The sequence below is a fragment of the Saimiri boliviensis genome, chromosome 11 (assembly GCF_048565385.1).
Source record: "Saimiri boliviensis isolate mSaiBol1 chromosome 11, mSaiBol1.pri, whole genome shotgun sequence".
Lineage (NCBI taxonomy): Eukaryota > Metazoa > Chordata > Mammalia > Primates > Cebidae > Saimiri > Saimiri boliviensis.
Genome location: NC_133459.1, coordinates 69,979,039 through 69,999,190, shown reverse-complemented (window position 1 = coordinate 69,999,190; position 20,152 = coordinate 69,979,039). Strand labels below are relative to the sequence as shown.

Below are 20,152 nucleotides of genomic sequence, written 5' to 3'. Positions count from 1 at the left end.
AAATATATAGAGATTAATATAGCCAGGCGCGGTGGCTCAAGCCTGTGATCCCAGCACTTTGGGAGGCCGAGGCGGGTGGATCACGAAGTCGAGAGTTCGAGACCATCCTGGTCGACATGGTGAAACCCTGTCTCTACTAAAAATACAAAAAATCAGCTGGGCATGGTGGCATGTGCCTGTAATCCCAGCTACTCAGGAGGCTGAGGCAGGAGAATTGCCTGAACCCAGGAGGCGGAGGTTGCGGTGAGCCGAGATCGCGCCATTGCACTCCAGCCTGGGTAACAAGAGTGAAACTCCGTCTCAAAAAAAAAAAGAGATTAATATAATTTGGGCAGGAAGTGTAATAGCACACACAGTTAAGGGAAGTAATTTGAGAGCTCACAGGGAAAGTAATTTACAATCAGTGTTTAAATAGAAGTATGTGAAAGGTACTCAATAAATTTTTAAGGAAGAGGATTTAAAGAAAGTTTCAAAGAGAATGTAGGGCCTGAGTCAGGTTCTATTTGATGAGTAGGTGTTTGCCAGGTTGACAAGGTATAGTGCAAAGCAAAACGAACAACATGTATAAAGAGACATGGCATTAGATTAACTTTTTAAATAAAACATGCTTAATAAAAATGAAATCCTCAACAGACAAGAATATAGAATCAACAACATCTTATCTGGAAATTATTCTGCTGTTTGTGCTGAAGGCTGAAAACTACCAGTTTCAACTCAAGCTCAGTTATTTGTTTTGCACATTTTACAATTGATCCATTTTGCTCTTTACTATGAATCCATATTAAAGCAGACATCTACTAGTGCTAATAACTAGAGTGGAAACTGCCTCATAAATGTAATCCTATCCAAATAACAGCACAAACAACTTTTGAAAATTTTGTAAAGAAATTTCAAAAATTTTATGATAACAGAAACTTTATGGCTGCTTTCTTCCACTGTCTCTTGATCCCATCTAGATCTGGCTGTTTTGGACAGTAAGCCTGTAAACTCAGAGGCACAGAAGGATAAATTAAAAAGAATCAAGATATATTCAGTTACCTCAATTTTCTCTAGTGAGAGTATCTATTTTTTGCCTTTTTTAAACTACTCTGAATGAAGCAAATCCCTGGTGTGCTACATAGCTCATGGCGTTTTTTAAGACAAAGGCATGATTTGGAAGAATTCTACTCAATTATACAATTGTCTTTGCAAAAATGTCAACACCAACATATATATTTTAATGAACTTCTAAACGTAGCTTCTAAATCTTATAATTATTAAACAAAGTCACAGTAAATCCTATGTCATCTCTTTACATGGAATAATTAACAAGAACACAGTTGCATCTGAAAATTCATTATGCTGTGGTTTGAAAATAGCAAATTATTACCTTTTCGTCGTAGCAAATTATGAGTAGCATCTGTAAAAATATACCAACATTCTCAAGATTGATAAAAACTTACACATATTCCCCATAATTTAATTCAATAAACACTGAGCACATACTTTCCCAAGCTCTGAAATCATACAAATAGATATATTAATATAATATTCTGATCCTTGCCCTGAAGATTCACTGATATATTGTCACTGATTAGAATCTGTAAGTATTTCTGAGGGTCAACATGGATTTCCCCCATGAGTCATGACTATTAGGAATTTCTTTAACTTGACATATCCAAATTCATTATGCCACACATTGAAATCTCTGTGATCTCTTGACATATTTTGGTTTGTCCTATTTCTATTAAGCACATTTTCCATTCTTTAGTTGCACCAATCTTTCTTTATTTTTTCTTCTTTCTCCATTTACCCCAGTCAGTTAGCAATTTCCTTCTGATTATTCCTATGGAATAACTTTCACATCAGCTTTTTGTCCTGGTCATTTCTGCATTAAATTCAGACCCACTTACCCCTCAACTTTACTACTGAAAAACTTGTGTTCACTTGCCTCCAATCTTGTATTTCCCCAATTTTAATCTGTAAACTGCAAAAGTGTAACACTCCTGGAAAATATCTGTGAAAACCATCCTCTGTAAAAACATCAACAACAATAGCAACAACAAAAAAGAGTTGTAGTCTATTGTCTGGAAATGTTGCACACTCAAGTTCTTAAAAAGGCCGGGTTGGTAACAAAATGAGTAAAGTGAATAGAATTAAGACAATCAGGGGTGCTAGAGACTGTGGCATGCATAGACTCCAGATAAGGTTTAGAGGTCACTTAGGTCTAGCTGATTGTTTTCATATTGAAATAAGGGTTGTTATTTTTTTTTAAGTTTGATGAAAAATATAATACATTTTCTAATTTTTAAGAAACTGGGCCAAATAAAATATATTTGTATCTGCTGTTCTCACACAGTTCTGACAGAATATGAAAAGCAAGCTGCCGGTTTGTGAGCTCTGGTCTATAGAGTTAGACCATTTTGTGTTGCCTGGATTTCAAGGCCCTGTAACATGTAGGCCCATTGTCTGTCTCCAATGTAATCTCTTATTATCTAGCATTGACTTTGTGCCTATCCTTTATGGTACTATACCTAGTATTTGCTCCTTGCAACAATTTATGGAAGAATTATTATATCCACTTAAAAGATAATAAAGTTGAAATGTTTGTCAGTAGCTACATAGTAAAGGACAGCTTTATAATTCAAATACATCATTTTCTGATTCCAAAGTCTATGCCCTTTATACTTTGCTATGCTGTTTCCTGAATATATGTGTAAATAGTATATGTATCCTCCCAAACACCTGTGTAAAAGAAACTATTTTTACTTTAATCTTGCAAGTAAGGGAAGTGAATTACATGAGTTGTCTAAAAGAACCTGTGTAAAAGGAACTATTTTTACTTTAATTTTGCAAGTAAGGGAAGTGAATTATATGAGTTGTCTAAACTCAGAAAACGGTTAATTAATCAGTAAAGTTAGAGTATATGTCCACAGTTTAAATATAGAGTCTGCTATCTTATAAAACGTTTTGCTGTACTGTACTACATAATTTTTTTTAATTGCTGTCCATAAGTTTATTGTTTATATGAAAAATCCTTATAGAGAATTGTTTGGTTTAGCTCTCAGCAGCCCGCTCCTGAGCTCTGAGGAAGCTTGCCTTCTTTTGAGCTACCCGATCTTTCTTCTGAGCAAGGGACATTTTGGAGCGGTTCCACCTCTTCTTCTTAACTTCCTTCTTGGGCTTCTTTTTATAGACTGGATTCTCTCGTATAGCAGCATCAGCTTTCTTATACATCTCCTCCATGTCTGGAGTTACAATGTTCTTTATGTATTGAGAGAACTGTTTCTTGTAAGCATCTTCATCTTCTTCCGTTAAGTAACGCATGTAATCTGCAACATTCTGGCCCATGATGTGCTTCCGGTGTACTTCTGCATTAAATTCCTTGCTTTCAGAATCATAACCTGGGAATCGCTTGGTACTATGAGGGATAGACAAGCCTCCATCCACAGCTCCCTTCAGGGCACCAAAAACTTTATTGCCAGTGGTAGTTCTGGCAAGGCCTGCATCCAAATAGCAGGTAAAGGCACCTGGCTGATCATCAATGCTTTCCACATTGTATTCATCACCAGTCACCTCCACTTGGCCTTCATAGATCTTGTCCATTCCAAACCTGTTGAGAAGCCTGCGGGCCAGCAGCAGGCCAGTACAATAAGCGGCAGCGTAATTTGTCAGGCCAACCTTCACACCGTATTTTGGCAGTTCGTGTGCATATGCTGAGCAGACTATCATATCCCCCTCTATACGGGCATAAGCAATCTGACAAATGATATCTCTGTTTGTTACACGAACTATCATCCTGTATTTGGGTGTGTTGTATTTATTTTTATCCTGTACCACCAAGCGTTTCCAAGCATAGTAATCAGTTTTACCCTCTCGTCGTCTTCTAAATTTCACTTGGTATCTCTTAAAGTAGGCCTTATTCTTAACAACTTTAACAAACCCCATCCTGCGGAACAGAGACCCGCATCCGCGGCTCAACAGAGACCTCTGTACTACATAATTTTTAATGAGCAAAGAAGTAAATTGAATTTCTTTTAAAATCCAACTCAAATGCTACATTTTCTATAGTGATTCTCTTGCTCATCTTTGTCAGAAGTAATTTCTCCAGTCACCTATGCTGGTATTTTATCCATATTTCTCTTGTCTAATCTTGTGTTAAAATCTCTTTTACTAAATAAGATGAGTGTGTTGCTGATTGTGCAGATCTCTGTGCGTAGTTGGAGCTTATAAAATTGTGCTGAATGAAATTAGAAATATATGAATTAAAATGTTTTACTTATTTCCTAATACATGGAATGTGCTTTGCATAAATGCAGTAAAAATAATAATTTAAAAATTAAATACTTGTTAAAAGAATATTTGCACTTTAGCACACCTCCTGCTGGCAGTGCTCAAAAATCTTGGTTCAGTATAAGGCATCAAAATTGTTTATGAAATTATTTAGAAAATAGCCCTAGGATATATTTGTAAAATATTAGGAAGAAAGAAAAATCATCTGGTTAGGACATTAACCAGGGATCATTTGTGTGGGCGGTAATATCAACATGCAAACCAATTCCCCTGGTAACACATTGCATAAAAACATTTTGTTCAAACCAGGGTATTCTGCTGTGCTGTGTGGTTTCCTGCCAAAATCTTCCTTTGCTGTCATGTAGATAGCCAAAGCTATCTGTTAGGAAAACTCCTTCTTTACTCAAAGAGCCCAACTCAGCACTTTTAAAAGCCCACAGGAAACAGATGCTCATCTTGAAACCATCAGAGGTGGATGATTTTGATAAATACAGGTAGTCTGGTGGCACCTTGTCCACGAGACTACCCTCTTCTAAATCCTGAATCTGAAGTGACTGTAAACTATATTCCTAGCACACAAAAAGTCTCAGCCTTGAGTGCTTCTGGATTCGGCTTATTTTTAAGTATATTTTACTGATGAAATGTATGAAAGTCAGTGTTGAGGCTTTGAAGATAATGCTACCTCAAAATAATAAATAAGATTTTTTATTCTCTAGATACTCTACTACTTAAATATTGGAGCATCTGAATTATGTAATGCCAAATCTTTTCCACTTAACTGCTCTCTTTCCCAAATTAACAAGAAAAACAAAAGCATTACAAAATAAAAAAGCAAAGTATTTAAAAATAATTTCTCATCATTCTGTTCAAAATAAATGAAATAAATGAATAACATACAGACTCTGATACATACTCATTTACATAGCAGAAATTCTAATTTGTATAGCATAAGATGTTTGAAAAGGACTGTGTAGGAGTTTATTTTGCCTTACAATTAAGAAATTTTCTTGATAAGATAATAGATTTGACTGGGCATGCTGGCTTATGCTATAATCCATTGGGAGCCTGAGGAGGGAAGATTGTTTGAGCCCAGGAGTTCAAGACCAGCCTGGAAAACATAACAAAACATCATCTCTAACAAAAATACAAAAATTTGCTGAGCATGGTGGCTCATACCTATAGTCCTAGCTACTCAGGAGGCTGAGGTGGGAGGATTGCTTGAGCCCAAAACTTTGAGGTTGCAGTGAGTCAAGATCATACCACTGCACTGCAGTCTGGGTGACAAAGCAAAAACCCTTCTCAAAAAAAAAAAAAAAAAAAAAAAAAAAAGACAGTAGAGTAGATTTTAAATGTTCTTATCACACACACAAAAAAATGGTATGTAAGTATGTATGTAAGTAAGTATGGTATGTATTAGTTTATTTAGATATTCCACAAAGTATACATAGAGGCATATTTGGGAAATAGTGGCAGTTTGGTTCCAGACCACTGCATTAAATATTGCAGTAAATTGGTGGCACATTTTTTTCTGGATTTCCTAGTGTATATAAAAGTTATATTTGTACTATATTATAGAGTGTAAGTAGTAGCATTGTATCTAAAAAATGTACACACCTTAATTTAAAAAGCACTATATTGCTAAAAATTCTAAGAATCATCTGAGCCTTCATCAAGTTGTAACCTTTTTGCTTGTGGAGGATCTTGCCTCCATGTTGACAGGGGATGGTTGCTGAAGATTGAAATGGCTGTGGCAATTTCTTAAAATAAAACAAGAAATTTTGCCACATAGATTGATGCTTCCCCCTTTTACAACATATTTCTCTATAGTATACAATGCTATTTGATTGCATTTTGCCAATATAAATTATTTCAGAAGTAAAGTTACTCCCAAATTCTAGGATTTTATAAAATAAATGTATGTAATACTCTAAATTCTTTATTGTGATTTCAACAGTGTTCACGGGATCTATGCCAGGAGTAGATTCCATCTTAATAAACCATTTTTTTAATTCATTCATAAGAGTAAACTCCTCTTTCAAGTTCATCATGAGATTACAGCAAATCAGTCACAACTTCAGGTTCTACTTCGAATTCCAGTTCTTTTATAATATTCACCACATCTACAGTTACTTTCTCCAATTAAGTCTTGAACTCCTCAAAGTCGTCCATGGAGGGTGGAGTCCATTTCTTCCAAACTCCGTTTAATGTGGATGTTTTGACCTTCATTAATGAATCATGAATTCCCTAATGACATCTAAAATGTTGAATATTTTCCAGAAGATTTTCAATTTACTTTACCCAGATTCATCAGAGGAATCACTGCCTGTGGCAACTATAGCATTATGAGATGTATTTCTTAAATAATAAGTCTTGAAAGTTGAGATTACACCTTGATCCATTGGTTGCAGAAAGGATGTTTTGTTAGTAGGTCTGAAAGCAACATCAACCTCCTTGTGCATGTCCATCAGAGTAACGAGGTACGTTGCTAAAAAGCAGTAGTATTTTTAAAATAATTTAATTTCTGAGCAGTTGGCCTCAACTGTGGTCTCAAATATTTAGTAAACTATACTGTAAACGGATGTGCTGTCATCCAGGTTTTGTTGTTTCATTTATGGAGCACAGGCAGTGTAGATTTAGCATAATTCTTAAGGGCCCTTGGATTTTCCGAATGGTAAACGAGCATTGTCTTTAACTTAAAGTAACCAGCTACATTAGCCCCTGACAAGAGAGTCAGCTTCTCCTTTGAAGCATAGAAGCCACGTTTTGACCTCTTTAGCTATGAATGTCCTAGATGACATCTTGCAATATGAGGCTGTTTCATCTACATTTAATGTCTGTTCTTTGGTGTAGCCATCTCCGTCAGTGATGTTATTTAGTTCATCTGGATAATTTGCTGCAGCTTCTACGTTAGCACTTGCTGCTGCACCTTGCAGTTTTATATTATGGAAACAGCTTCTTTCCTTGAACCTCATGAACCAACCTCTATTAGTTCCCACCTTTTTCTCTGCAGCTTCCTCACCTTTCTCAGTATTCATAGAATAAAAGAAGGTTAGGATTAGACTTTGGCTTAAGGGACTGTTGTGGCTATTTGATCTTCTATCCAGACCACTAAATTTCTCCATATCAGCATAAGGCTGTTTCACTTTCTTATCATTTGTGTACTTATTGCAGTAGCACTTTTAATTAATGTTTCCATAGCATTTACAACTTGGTTAACTCTTTGGTACAAGAGGCCTGGCTTTCAGCCTATCTTGGCTTTCCACGTATCTTTCTCACTAAGCTAATCAATTCTAGTTTCTGGTTTAAAGTGAGAGACATATGCCTCTCCCTTTTACTTGAATACTTAGAGGTCATTATAGCGTATTAAGTGGCCTAATTTCAATATTTTTGTGTCTTGAGGAATAGGAAGGCCTGAGGAGAGGAAGAGAGTTGGAGGAATGGTAAGTCAATGAAGCAGTCAGAACATATACAACATTTATTAAGTTTGCCATCTTACAAGGGCACTGCTTGTGGTGCCCCAAAACAATTACAAGAGTAGCATCGAAGATCGCTGAGAACAAATCACCATAACATGTATAATAATTATGAAAATGTTTGAAATATTATGAGAACTACCAAAATGGGACACAGAGACATGAAATGAGCTCATGCTGTTGGAAAAATGGCACTGATAGACTCATTGGACACAGTATTGCCACAAACCTTCAATTTGTAACAAATGCATTATCTGTAAAATGCAATGAAAGGAAGGCAATAAAATGAGGTATGCCTGCATTTCGAAACATTATGTTGTACACTGTAAATACATGCAATTTATATTTATCATGAAATAAATATCAATGAACCATCCTAACAGTCCATCTCAACACACGAGAGGATATGGAATGAGGCCTTGTTCCCCAGTGTAGTAAAATGTGCTTGACCTCAGTACTTCTGACTTGATATCCATAGCCAACTTGAGTCAAATGGTCTATACTGGGGGACGAGGGGATTTGATTGGAGTGGTGTAGAGAGTAATAATGTGGAAAGAAAAAGAAAAATTCATTTTGAAGTGTAAGTACTGTGGGAGGAAAAAAATCACAATGCTTAAATGTTAAAATATATGCTATGATCTGAAAGTTTGTGTCCACAGCAAAATTTATAAGTTGAAAGCTAATACCAAATGTAATGGTATCAAGAGATGGGTCTTTTAGGAGGTGATTAGGTCATGAGGATAGTGCTCTCATGGTTTAGATTAGTGCCTTTATCCAAGAAGGCCAAGGGAGCTTGTTTGCCTCTTCCACACTGTGGGGCTGCAGCAAGAAGATGCTGTCTGTGAGGAACAGGCCCTCACCAGGCACGGAATCTGTTGGCACCTTAATCTTGCACTTCCCAGGCTCCAGAATTGTGATATAAATTTCCAAGTTACCCATTCTAAGGCATTTTATTATAGCAACCTGAATGGACTAAGACAATATATAGGGTGGCAAAGAAAAGAGAGCAGCTAGAAAGTAATATGTGTGGAATTTCTGAGTTCTTCAGGGGTAGGGGATGCAGTGAAACCTGAGGATGAGAGACTCAGATTTACAATTTACTCACATTTCCCCCCAGGAAAACAATTCCTAGAAAATATTTTAGCAATCTTTTAACTTTTATAACGTGTGTGTATGGGTGTATGTGTGTGGGTGTGTGTATTTGTAGTGCTGAAGAACAAAGGAGATAATCATACAAGTAGTTAAGACCTGTTGTTGAGTTAGATAGATGTGGTTAACAGGACTCCTAGGTACTTGGTATTAGAAAAGCACACCTGCTAACACCCATTCACACTCACACCCATTCACACTCACACACACATTCATGCTCACACCTCCTCACACTCATACCCGCTCACATTTCTATCCTCTTACACACCCATACCCAGTCACGCCCTCACTCACACACCCATGCACACATCCACTCACCCACCCTCACACAGCCATGTAGGCTCATGCACACACATTGCCTACATACCTGCTCATGGCTAGGGTCTGTGTTTCATGCCTGTAGTGAGTGGGTATGTTTGTGAGTGGCAGTGTGGGTGGTTGTGAGCAGGTGCGAGTGGGTGTGGATGTGTGTCAGTGGGTGTGGATGTGAGTGTGAGTGGGTGGGGATGTGTGAGTGGGTGGGTGTTAGCGGGTATGTGAGTGTGTGACTGTGAGTGCATATAAAAAAAAAAGCAGTTGGATATAAACACTTCTCTCTGGGCGGAATTTTGATTAGGTGGGGAAGGGGGAGGGAAACTTGCTTTCCATTCAGCTCAACTTCAGAGAACAGCCCTAAGGTAGGGAAGAAGAAAACATTCCTGGCTTCCAGGTTGGTAGCAAAGAATAACACAGGCCCTGGGGTCAGACCACATGATTTAAATCTGGCTCTTGGCTGGATGTGGTGGCCCATGCCTATAACCTTAGGGCTTTGGAAGCCCATGGTGGAAGAATAACTTGAGCCTAGGAGTTGGAGACCAGCATAGACAATATAGTGAGACCTTTGTCTCTAAAAACGGGGGAAAAAATTAGCCAGGTGCCATGGCATGCACTTGTAGTCCCAGGTACCTGAAAACCTGAGGAGGGGTGCGGTATAGCTTGAGCCCAGGAGTTTGAGGCTGCAGTGAGCTGTGATTATGCCATTGCACTACAGCGTGAGTGACAGAGCAAGAACCCATCTCTAAATAAATAAATAAATGAATAAATAAGTAGGTAGGTAGGTAGATAGATAGATAGAGAGATAGACAGATAGATAGATCTGGCTCTATTGTCCTTTATGCTATGTGAGTTGGAGCAACTTAATCTCTTTCTACCTTAGTTTTCTCGTTTGTTTAAAAGAGTCCATAAGAAGAGTATCTCTCTGTAGTGTTGTGAAAATTGAGCTGGGTGTTAAATATTTAGAATAGGGCATGATAGTAAGCACTCAATAAATATTATTTCCAAGTGCTTAGTTTCATCAGTGTTACTTAATTATGGTGGTACTTTGTGAAGAAATTGGGGCAGCCTGGTTTCTTCTGAGAACATAAGTCATCATGGAGTCCATTAGATGGGGCTTTGTTTCCTTTTTCTTACCTTCTCCTACTCATCTCAAGGTCTGATTTTTTAAATATAATAATAATTTTAATTACTTATTAAATTGATTATGATTTATGCCTTCTTATTTATACACAATTAAATTGATTACTGTCTTCATATTTATTCACTTATTTATAAAATATACTCTGTGCAGATATATAGATCCTACAGTTAATTATCAAAAAGACAAAAATTAAGCTAAACTCTCTGAACATTATGTAGAAATTAACATGGGAAATGTTTTTTTTTTGTGACTGCCTACTCTGCAATTAAAATGATGTCAGTCATTATTTATTAAGGACGCTTTCTGATTGGTTCGACAAAATAATCATTGTCTATTGTTCCTAACATTAAACCTCTATTTGGCTTGACCTCAGATTAACTCATACACCACGTTTTGATATATATATGTTCAAAACCTGAAATAATTTCTGTCTGCAAATCTGAACTGCTGTGGAAGGCACTTTCTTGACTATATCCTGGATTGTCCCCCTGGGCAGGCCTGTCTGTTCAAGGTTGTTCACCAGGATATCGGAGCAGACAAGACAACCTCTGTCCAGGGGTTGGGCCAAGGCCAGTCACCATGTGTTAGTGATCTGACTTCTCTCATTCCTTTAATCTCCAAACTCTTTGCTTCTCTCTTCTATTGAACTCACCCTGAGCTGTTTGAAAGGGCTGGTGAGAAACTTCTTGTTTCTTATCAAGTCTGAGGCATAGCCTCCTAATTTCATGCCATTCCTACTAGTCTAGATTGAACAGTAAGTCAGGAGAACTCAGAGTGGTTTTAATATGTGCAAAGGGGCCAAGGACAGCTTCCATGTTAATACTGTTGGCAGGATCATAGTTTCCTACAGATTCATCCTATCTCTTTAGCAGAATCTTCAAAACCTGAAGGATCGCCAGTAAGATTTAGGTCATTAAGTGTGGTTTTGAAATGCCTTACTGTGGCAAATCAATGTCTTGTTTTCCCTACACCATAAGTAAAACTGATTTTGATTCAGTATTATAACTCTCTCTGTTAGGGAATATTAAACTGTTGCAAGGATCAGGAAGCCCTGATTTGGACCCTGTGGTGTAATTCAAACGCAAATGTTCATGAAGGAAGGCCCACTTCGTAAAATTCTTCCATTCTACTCTTTTCCCCATTGAGGCATTATGTCTTTGTTAAGGGATGGTTACATCCATAGTTCTCATTAGTTTGATTAATGATATACCTCTAATAGAGGCTGCCACCTGACATTTGGGGAAAAATACATGGCAGGTAATTTTTAAAAATATAGAACCTGTCCCCTTAACCTAATTTTATTCCCTCTGGTAAGGGTGGCAATTGGATGTGACACTTATCATTGGGATTGGTCTGACATCCTCTCTTTCCTTCCCTCTCCAGTTCAATTAAAAGAAGGCTAGCCTGGCTTTCTGAAGAAGCTGAAACAAATGTAGGGAGAGAGCTATTTTATATCCCTAGCACGCTGTCACGTCCACAAATTTTAACTTTACATTTCCTGCCAATTAGACATGTTAAGGTTTCACTAGAATATTGAATTAATGGAGTGATTCTGTTCATTATAGATAATGAATCTCATGTCTTTTTAATTAGAAAAACAATGAGGTATAAAAATAGGCCAATTTCAAATTTTTTTAATGCTAAACTAAAATTTATATTCATAAGTTCTTGCTTTGGAGTTGATTTTGGATCTCACTGATGAGACTATTTTCTTCTCATTGCATCCTTAAAAGTACTACAAATGTTTTACTATGCCTGATTGTTACCACCTATCTCTTGTGATAACAGAATGTAGCTTAAATTTCAGAATCTATTTTGTTCTGAGATAAAGCCCTTCAGATGCTAGGAACAGATAGACGATACAGAACTGGCCTTTGACAACCCCTTGCTTAGTGGACTTGTCTCAGTCAGTATGGAACTAGGAAAATCACCTTTTTTGTTACCATTTCAGCGCACAGGAGTCAATATCCTCAACTTCTGTTCTCTTTTTGCCTAATGGGAAATGGACTTATTTTAAATTCACCCAGATATAATCTAAGTAATTTTGTTGTTTTTAGAGGTTTGCCCTTCCATTTAATGTTCTGTTTCCGTAGCTAAGTCTATTTATCTCCAAAGATCTAGAAAGCCCCTGTTTCTGTGCAATAGGACAAGCCTTTCTCCATCCCCTGCCACAAATAGGATGTGGCTACAGCCTGGAAACTGATGACAGCAGCTGTCCTTGGGCATGGATGTCCTTTTTAATCAAAGTGAGTTCCCTAATGGGTGCTATAACGACATTCATTTGCCATTTGGATGTACCTGATGTGACACTTGAGGCAATGCCATGATTACTTTCTCTTAAAAATGTAAAATAATTTTACAAAATCAAAAAGGCAGAAATATTGCCCAAAGAAGTTCAGTTAAAAAAAAAAATAGTGCTATTACCCTGAATATGGGAAAGTGTTATAATCCTCCATCTCCCCAATGATAATAGGGTCATTTCACTTTTAACTTGGTGGCAACATTCTGTATTTGAGAATAACAGATTCTTAGGTTACGAAAGATGTTTATAGACTCCATAACAGAGTTTGCAAAGTTAAGATATGAGATAATAACAGTTATTTAATGATGACATTATTAGGCACATCTTAGAAATCAAATGTTTTCCTTCCCTGAATTTGAAAGGTGTTTGACAATGGAGGAAATCACTCCCCACTGGAATTAATATTTGCAACTAGAATAATGTCTTCAAGATTTCCTTTCACAAAAAATCTGTAACAATGCTGCAACTAAAATGCATGCAATAAAGTGTTCTGTGAAAAGTTGAAAGACATGTTTAACAGTATAAAGACATTTCTCCATCTAAACTGTTTATTTACTAACTACAATGAAAAATATTTTAAAAGTTTAGCGAAATATCTAATTAGCTCCTTATTTGGTTAAGATCCTAGACTTAAGGAGCTTGAAGAATCTTCAAAACATACAAAATGTATCTCCAGCTTCCCAGAAACAGACATTGAAAGATAGATGCTGTCCATGATGAGTTTGTATCTTGCCTAAGCATGATGAATCTAAACATTAAGCTCAATGGATAGGTAGTAGATTTCCCCTCCAAAAGAATCAGCAGGGAAGACACTTTCATAACCTTCCCTTTCACTGTGCTCCACTGTCTAACAAGCCAGAACAGCCAGGCTTCTAGCTCCCAAAGTATGACAGAGCCAGATCGTCAAGCAGCATGAAGAGGAAACAAAAGGACAGAATATCATGATCAATGGGAAATCCCAATGTGATTTCTGAGCTAACAAAAGTCTATTACCAATCATCTAATAGGCAGTGCTAATGAGCTGCAAAGCAAAATGAGCACAGTTTTTATTTGGATCTAAATTAAATGCTATCCCTACTTAGCAGTAGGGACTGCTAAGTAGCAGTGTGTGATCAGAACCTCAGCTTCCTCATCCACAAATGAGGATATTTACATTGAAGGAATTTTGTGAGAAATTTTAAAATTCAAACTGGCAAATCATCAACACAAAATAATTGGGAACTGTTATAAGTAGTTCCTGACTAATTTACAATATAAAAAGAAAAACCACTAAACCAGGTAATCTGTTGGAAGAAAATGTATCCTTGCCTTTAAAACACTATCTTTACCTTTTGAAGAGGCTAAAAGCAAAAATGGTATTTCTACAATGCACTGTGCAAGAACATCACATACGTTATCTTTATAATGACTCTGTGAAGTAGAGATTTTTCTTTTTATTCTAAAGATGAGGAACCTGAAGGTTTAAGAGGCTACCTAACTTTTCCAGCAGTGTGGCTGCAGAATGGATACTCATAACCACCACATAATACTGACATGACAGTGCATTTGTCGCCAGTGGCAAAGATATGCACAAACATAACTGAGAAGGCAGTAAGTGACTGGATAAATGTTGCTATACACAGGATAAATGCTTCTGTGCCTTAGTCTTTCAAATTTGGGATTTGACAACGCAATGAACTAGTACACAGAATTTAATTTTTGGTTATACACTTTTAAAAGCTGTTTATTGAATACTGGAATTATAGCAAGTAACCATATTTTCCCATACCTAGGAGACCTAACTTCATCTGAAAATAAGATAGATTTATATATAAATTTATATTTGAAAATTATATTATGCAGAAATTCAAGAGACATTCATATTTTATATAATCCTGTTCTCATAGGATTCTTCATGGGATTTCTTGATCCTTCTATTGGGTGACTCCCTGATGGTCATGTGGGTTTTATTAGTCAAGTTTCTCCAGAGGAATAGAACTAATAGGATGTGCATATATACAGAGAAAGAGATTCACCTTAAGAAATTGGTTTATGTGATTGTGGAGGTTGGTAAGTCCAAAATCTTCAGGGTAGCCCACTAGGCTGGAAACTCAGAAAAGAGCAATGTTGTATTTCAAGACGAAAGGCTGCTTGCCAGTGAGTTCTCTTTTGCATTGAGAGGTTAATCTTTTGCTCTATTCTGGCCTTCAGCTCATTGGATGGTGCCCACTCATATTATAAAAGGCAGTCTACTTTATTGAAAATTTTCCAATTAAATGTTAATTTCATTCCAAAACACTCTCACAGAAACAGGTAGAATAATGTTTGACCAAGTATTTGGGTACCATGGTCCAGCCAAGTTCGCTCTTAAAGTAATCGTGACACAGATTTTGTTGTGGCACAAAACTATTTATAGCATTCCAAGTTTCCCAAGTGGTAAGTTATCTACGGGAATTTTTTAGGTTTTGATTACTCTGAGTATCATAACTTTTATGTAGTAGAGTGAATTCTACATTTTTAAAGTAAAAATTAAGCTAAGAATATGAAACTATTTGTTTTTAATATAACAATGGAGAAAGAATAAAGCTTTTGTTTCTACATCTGATATACCACAGAAACTTATTAATGATATAGAGAAAGAATATATTCCCTTGAAGGAACCACAATAACTGGGTGAATCTAATTATTAGATATATCTTTTTATTATTCTTTTCTAGTTCTAGAGATCAAATAAAAGATAACTTTGGAACATATGCAAATACTGACTTTTAATATATCTCTAATGATGTGGTAATTCTGAACACTTTAGAGTGTTTATGGCAGCAAAATTCTAAGCATATTTGCAGCTATTGAACTATATTTTGCTCACTGTTCACAGTCCTACAGATGTTGTTGATGTACAATGTGTCCTGATTCACTTAAATCAGGTATGATAGGGAAGCTCAAACTGAGCCCACTTCTATAGTCCTGTAAAGCAAGCGCTTCCAGGAATTATATTTGCAGAAAAAGAGAAATCTGCCTTGGAGATAATGCATATAATCACATTTGATAAAAATGGAAAAGCCTTATTACACTTTTCTTTGGTATCTATTTTATATCGTCACCTGCAGCTATGTTCTGTTTCCATTATTCTAATACTTGTAAGAAGAAATTGCCACTAAGAACCTCAAAATAGAGGACTTATTTTGTAAAGCTGTAATTATGTAACTTGAGTTTCAGCATGTCCTTCAAAGAATAACAATGTGAAAGCTCTAAGACTATTGCAAAAGAAGCACTTTGAAGTGAATAGATTTTCTCCAAAAACATAGTAAAATCTTTTTAGAGACAAGGGTGGAGATTCCTTTATGGAGAGTAGTTTAAATGCCCTGGTTAAAATCAGATCCTCTGGAATATTTACAAATAATATGTGCAATTCTTAAAATGAAGAAGCAGCCTGTTTTATCACAATCAAAATTATATCCCTCAATCTAAGCCACTTCTTTTGGCTCTCTTGATTTTATTTTCAATAATTTTAATTTTTATTATGTCTTTAGAAAGTTCTGGTGCCTTTGAAGAATGTGTCGAAATTCATTGTAAGTCTGGTCTTGGCTGGGTGTGGTGGCTCACACCTGTAATCACAGAACTTTGGGAGGCTGAGGCAGGTGGATCACCTGAGGTCAGAAATTCAAGACCAGCCTGGCCAACATGGTTAAACCTCATCTCTACTAAAAAAAAAATACAAAATTCTACTAAAATAAATACAAAAATTAGCTGGGTGTAGTGGCACATGCCCATAATCCCAGCTACTTGAGAGGCTGAGGCAGGAGAATGACTTGAATCTGGGAGGCAGAGGTTACAGTGGGTTGAGATTATGCCACTGTACTCCAACCTGGGCAACAGAGCAAGACATAGTCTCAAAAATAAAAAAAGTCTGGTCTTTTTTCATCCAATTTTCTTTTTTCAGTACCCTTCTTGAAGGATTTCTTGTGGGACTCCTTGTTTCTGCTATTGAATGAGTGTCTGATGATCATGGAGGTTTTGTTAAGGTACAAATCTGCCCATAGCATTTCAACTTTCCTAATGTGGTCAACTAGACACTGAAATCATTTAGGTGATGATTACTATAAGAACCTCAGGTTCATTTCTGTTTTAAAAATAGCTTATATTTTCTTAAACCCCGTTACAGAATATCAAATCAACTTTATATTAACTATTCGAAATATCTCTTTATTGAAACTGATTTTTAATTTTACTTCAACTTTCATTGGATCTATTTTTTAATCAAATACTGGCCTTTGCAGTTCAAGATTAAATCTCATTTGATTAATTTCAGGCCATTTTTTTCTAGACTTTTTGTACTATTATGTGATATCTCATTGCTTGATATACTCTCTCATCTGAGAATTTAATTAATGTTATTAACAACCAACTGCATATCATTTATGAAGATGTTTAACAGAATAGAGTTCAAGACTACACCTAATGAAACAAAACACTTTACACTCACTGCCAAAGACTTGCAATATGCCTTTATTTTTCGCACTTAGCTCATCAGTAAACTAGATGTAACCTTCAATTAAAACCTAAGAACTTTCTAATGGGATTATCAGCATCTTAATGTATGAATGACTTTTACCTTACTCAAAACTAGGAGTTCTTTGCTTGGCACGAGTAGTCATTTTTCCCTAATCACTTTTAAAAATATATGTTTAAATGCATCTTTCTGTAGAAGATCATTTATAGTTTTATAATTCATTCTCAAAAGAGTATATATCGCTCCCAAATTATATAAGGATGTGCTTTCTTACATGGTTATATTTAAAACATATTTTACGCTGCATTGGAGCCATGTGGCAGAGCAGTGCCATTTTCCCCTTGATGTCTAGTCTCTGGGTTATTTGTATTATCCAAATTTATTTTCTTGAAAAGTGAATTTTTTTCTCAAAAGCATATACTTCTGATTTTTTAAATAACTTGTAGTCAAAAATACATTATTTAAACATATATTATCTTTGGATGAAAATTTTAAAAAATAGACCCTAGAAATCAGGATAATAAGATCTTATTTTTTCAATGTACTTCAAATAATGTGGACAAATGGGATGTTATCAGGGATTATAAAACCTTTAGAAAAAGAAATTTTATCAGTCTTAATAGTCTTAGATCTGACATTAATATAGTTAGCACATCAGTAAGAATGCAAATTTATCTTATTTTTAAAATGTACTTTTCATTGATTTTTCCAGCAACGAAATTAGGGATCTAGGTTGTATATTTTAGTATTTGTTCTAATTAGACGAGTACCCAATTGTGAGTGATTAACAATAGCTCAATATCTATTTCATGGACCTTGCTTTTGTGCTTTAAATAGATGTTAATTAGATTGTGCTAATGGGGGTGGGGGAGGTGGGATTGCTATTGTAAATGCAGGAATATTAAAAGAATATTTCATGTTGGAAACATAAGGTTATCTACTCTTTAATATAGGGTAGATAGAGTGCTATGTTCAATCAGTGTCCAGTTATTAAAAGAGTAATGCAGACAATCTGGAGAGAGTTAACAAGAAGACAACAAACATGACTGAATGTTCTGGAAAAGACAAAAAATGTATTTTAATAACAACAAACTCTAAAGAGAAATACAATGTCAGTGTTCAAGTAGTTCCACACGAAAAGCACAAGGTCTGGAATGAAAGAGATCGATATTTGAATCCTTGATCCTCCTCTTAACAGCTGCCAAGTTGAACCTTTCCTATATGCAAAGCAAGAATAATATCTACTTTGTCAGACAGTTGTTAGGAATGAGGATGATATAAGTAATATGCTTAGAACAGTGTCAGGCATATACAGAAGTCCTTTTGGAAATGATAGTTATTATTTCTAGTATTTTTATCAGGTACTCTTCAAAAGCAATCTGAAAACAGGGTCACAGGGCTCTCAGAATTGCTGACCATGGAGTTACTTGTGAATAGACTAATATTTGTCCAAGGTGCAAAGTGAGAGGAAGAGGTGACTTGACCATAAACAGCATTAGATCAGTTAGCTGGTTGAGCATGCTAATAATACAAAGATGAGTTTGGCAGAATTCAAATTTTGCTGAATACATTGAGGTATAACTTCTGTTTTTGATTTTTTTTGTTTTCTTCTTCCCTTCCTTAGACAAGTGGGGAGACTGACAGGAAATAACCAGAGTCATTTCGTTAATCAATACTGACTATCCTCTTTTTTTTAGAACCATGGAATTGCAAACATAAAATGGAGGAGGTGATAGTGAAAGATAAAGTATAATAAGGAAGGAGAGAGGTTGCAGAACAATAACAAAAAATCTGATTTATTAAACACTTAGGCATATAGTAACAATTTTATATTATGGTAGATTGCAAAAATGAGTACAATTTTTCTACTGCTCCCTCGGTCCTCATACCTTTGCAATGTGACTTTGCAGTTCTTCCAGATAAGAGGTGGAGTCTGTTTTGCCATTCTGCAAATCTTGTTTGCCCTTGTGACTTGCTTTCACCAATAGAACATGGCAGAAACAACATTATGCCAGTTCTGAGTTTTGTTTTGAAGAGAACTGGGGACATTTATTTGTTCTTTGTCTTGAACTCTGCCATACTATGAGATAAGTAGAAAGACAGATAGAAACACATAACCCTATTAACCCCATCACCAGAGCTGACAGTCAGCCAACTGTCAGGCATGTGAGTGAGCCAATAACCAGGCAAAGACAATGGAAAAAAGCCTAGCTGAAATCAGTCAAGCCTGGGCCAGGTCGGCAGAACTGCCCAGCTGTTCCATAAACTTGTGAGCAAAAATGAATGTCACTAAGTTTTGGATGTTTTCATATACAGCAACAGATAACTGGTGTGTGTGTGTGTCTCTCTATGTGTGTGTGTGTGTGTGTGGGTGGGTGTGTGTGTGGGTGGGGGTGTGTGTGTGGGTGGGTATGTGCGTGCGCGCTCCAAAAATCTTAAAACATGTTTGGTAGGCATTATTATTTCAAAAATAACAAAACTCTGTTATTGTAACATAGCAATGCTAGAAACCAGTATTTACTCCCAAGCTGTATAACTTTAAGCTCAGGTCTTTTCCTGTTCAGAAGGGAACAAATTAAACAATATTTAGCTGTATTGGTCAGGATTCTCCAGAGAAGCAGAACCAGTAAGAATTGGCCCACACAATTACGGAGGCTGAGAATTTCCACAATCTGTTTACTGAAAGTGTGGGCCCAGGAAAGCCAGTTGTATAATTCAGTCTGATTCTGAAAATATGATATCCAGGGGAGCTAATGGTATAAAACCCAGTCTGACAACAGGAGTAAATGAGGTTAAATGTCCCAGCTCAACCAGTGAGGGAGGAAAGAAAATGGAGTGGGGGGGGAGGTGAATTCCTCCTTCCTCCACCTTTAGACCTATTCAGGTCCTCCATGGGACTGGATGGTGCTCACCCACACTGGGGAGGTGAATTTATTTTACTCAGTTCATTGATCCAAATGCTAATCTTATTTGGAAACATCTTTCCAAGACACATCAAGATAATGTTT

The 20,152-nt window shown here is 36.3% G+C and overlaps 1 protein-coding gene and 1 pseudogene across 1 annotated transcript in view; one reads left to right on the top strand and one right to left on the bottom strand.

The window, feature by feature from the left end:
• The window catches only part of NEGR1 (neuronal growth regulator 1), a 932,106-nt gene that overhangs the window by 454,420 nt on the left and 457,534 nt on the right, over positions 1-20,152 (top strand). The gene's annotated exons all lie outside the window — the stretch shown is intronic.
• Positions 3,007-3,943, bottom strand: LOC101038486 (large ribosomal subunit protein uL18 pseudogene; annotated as a pseudogene).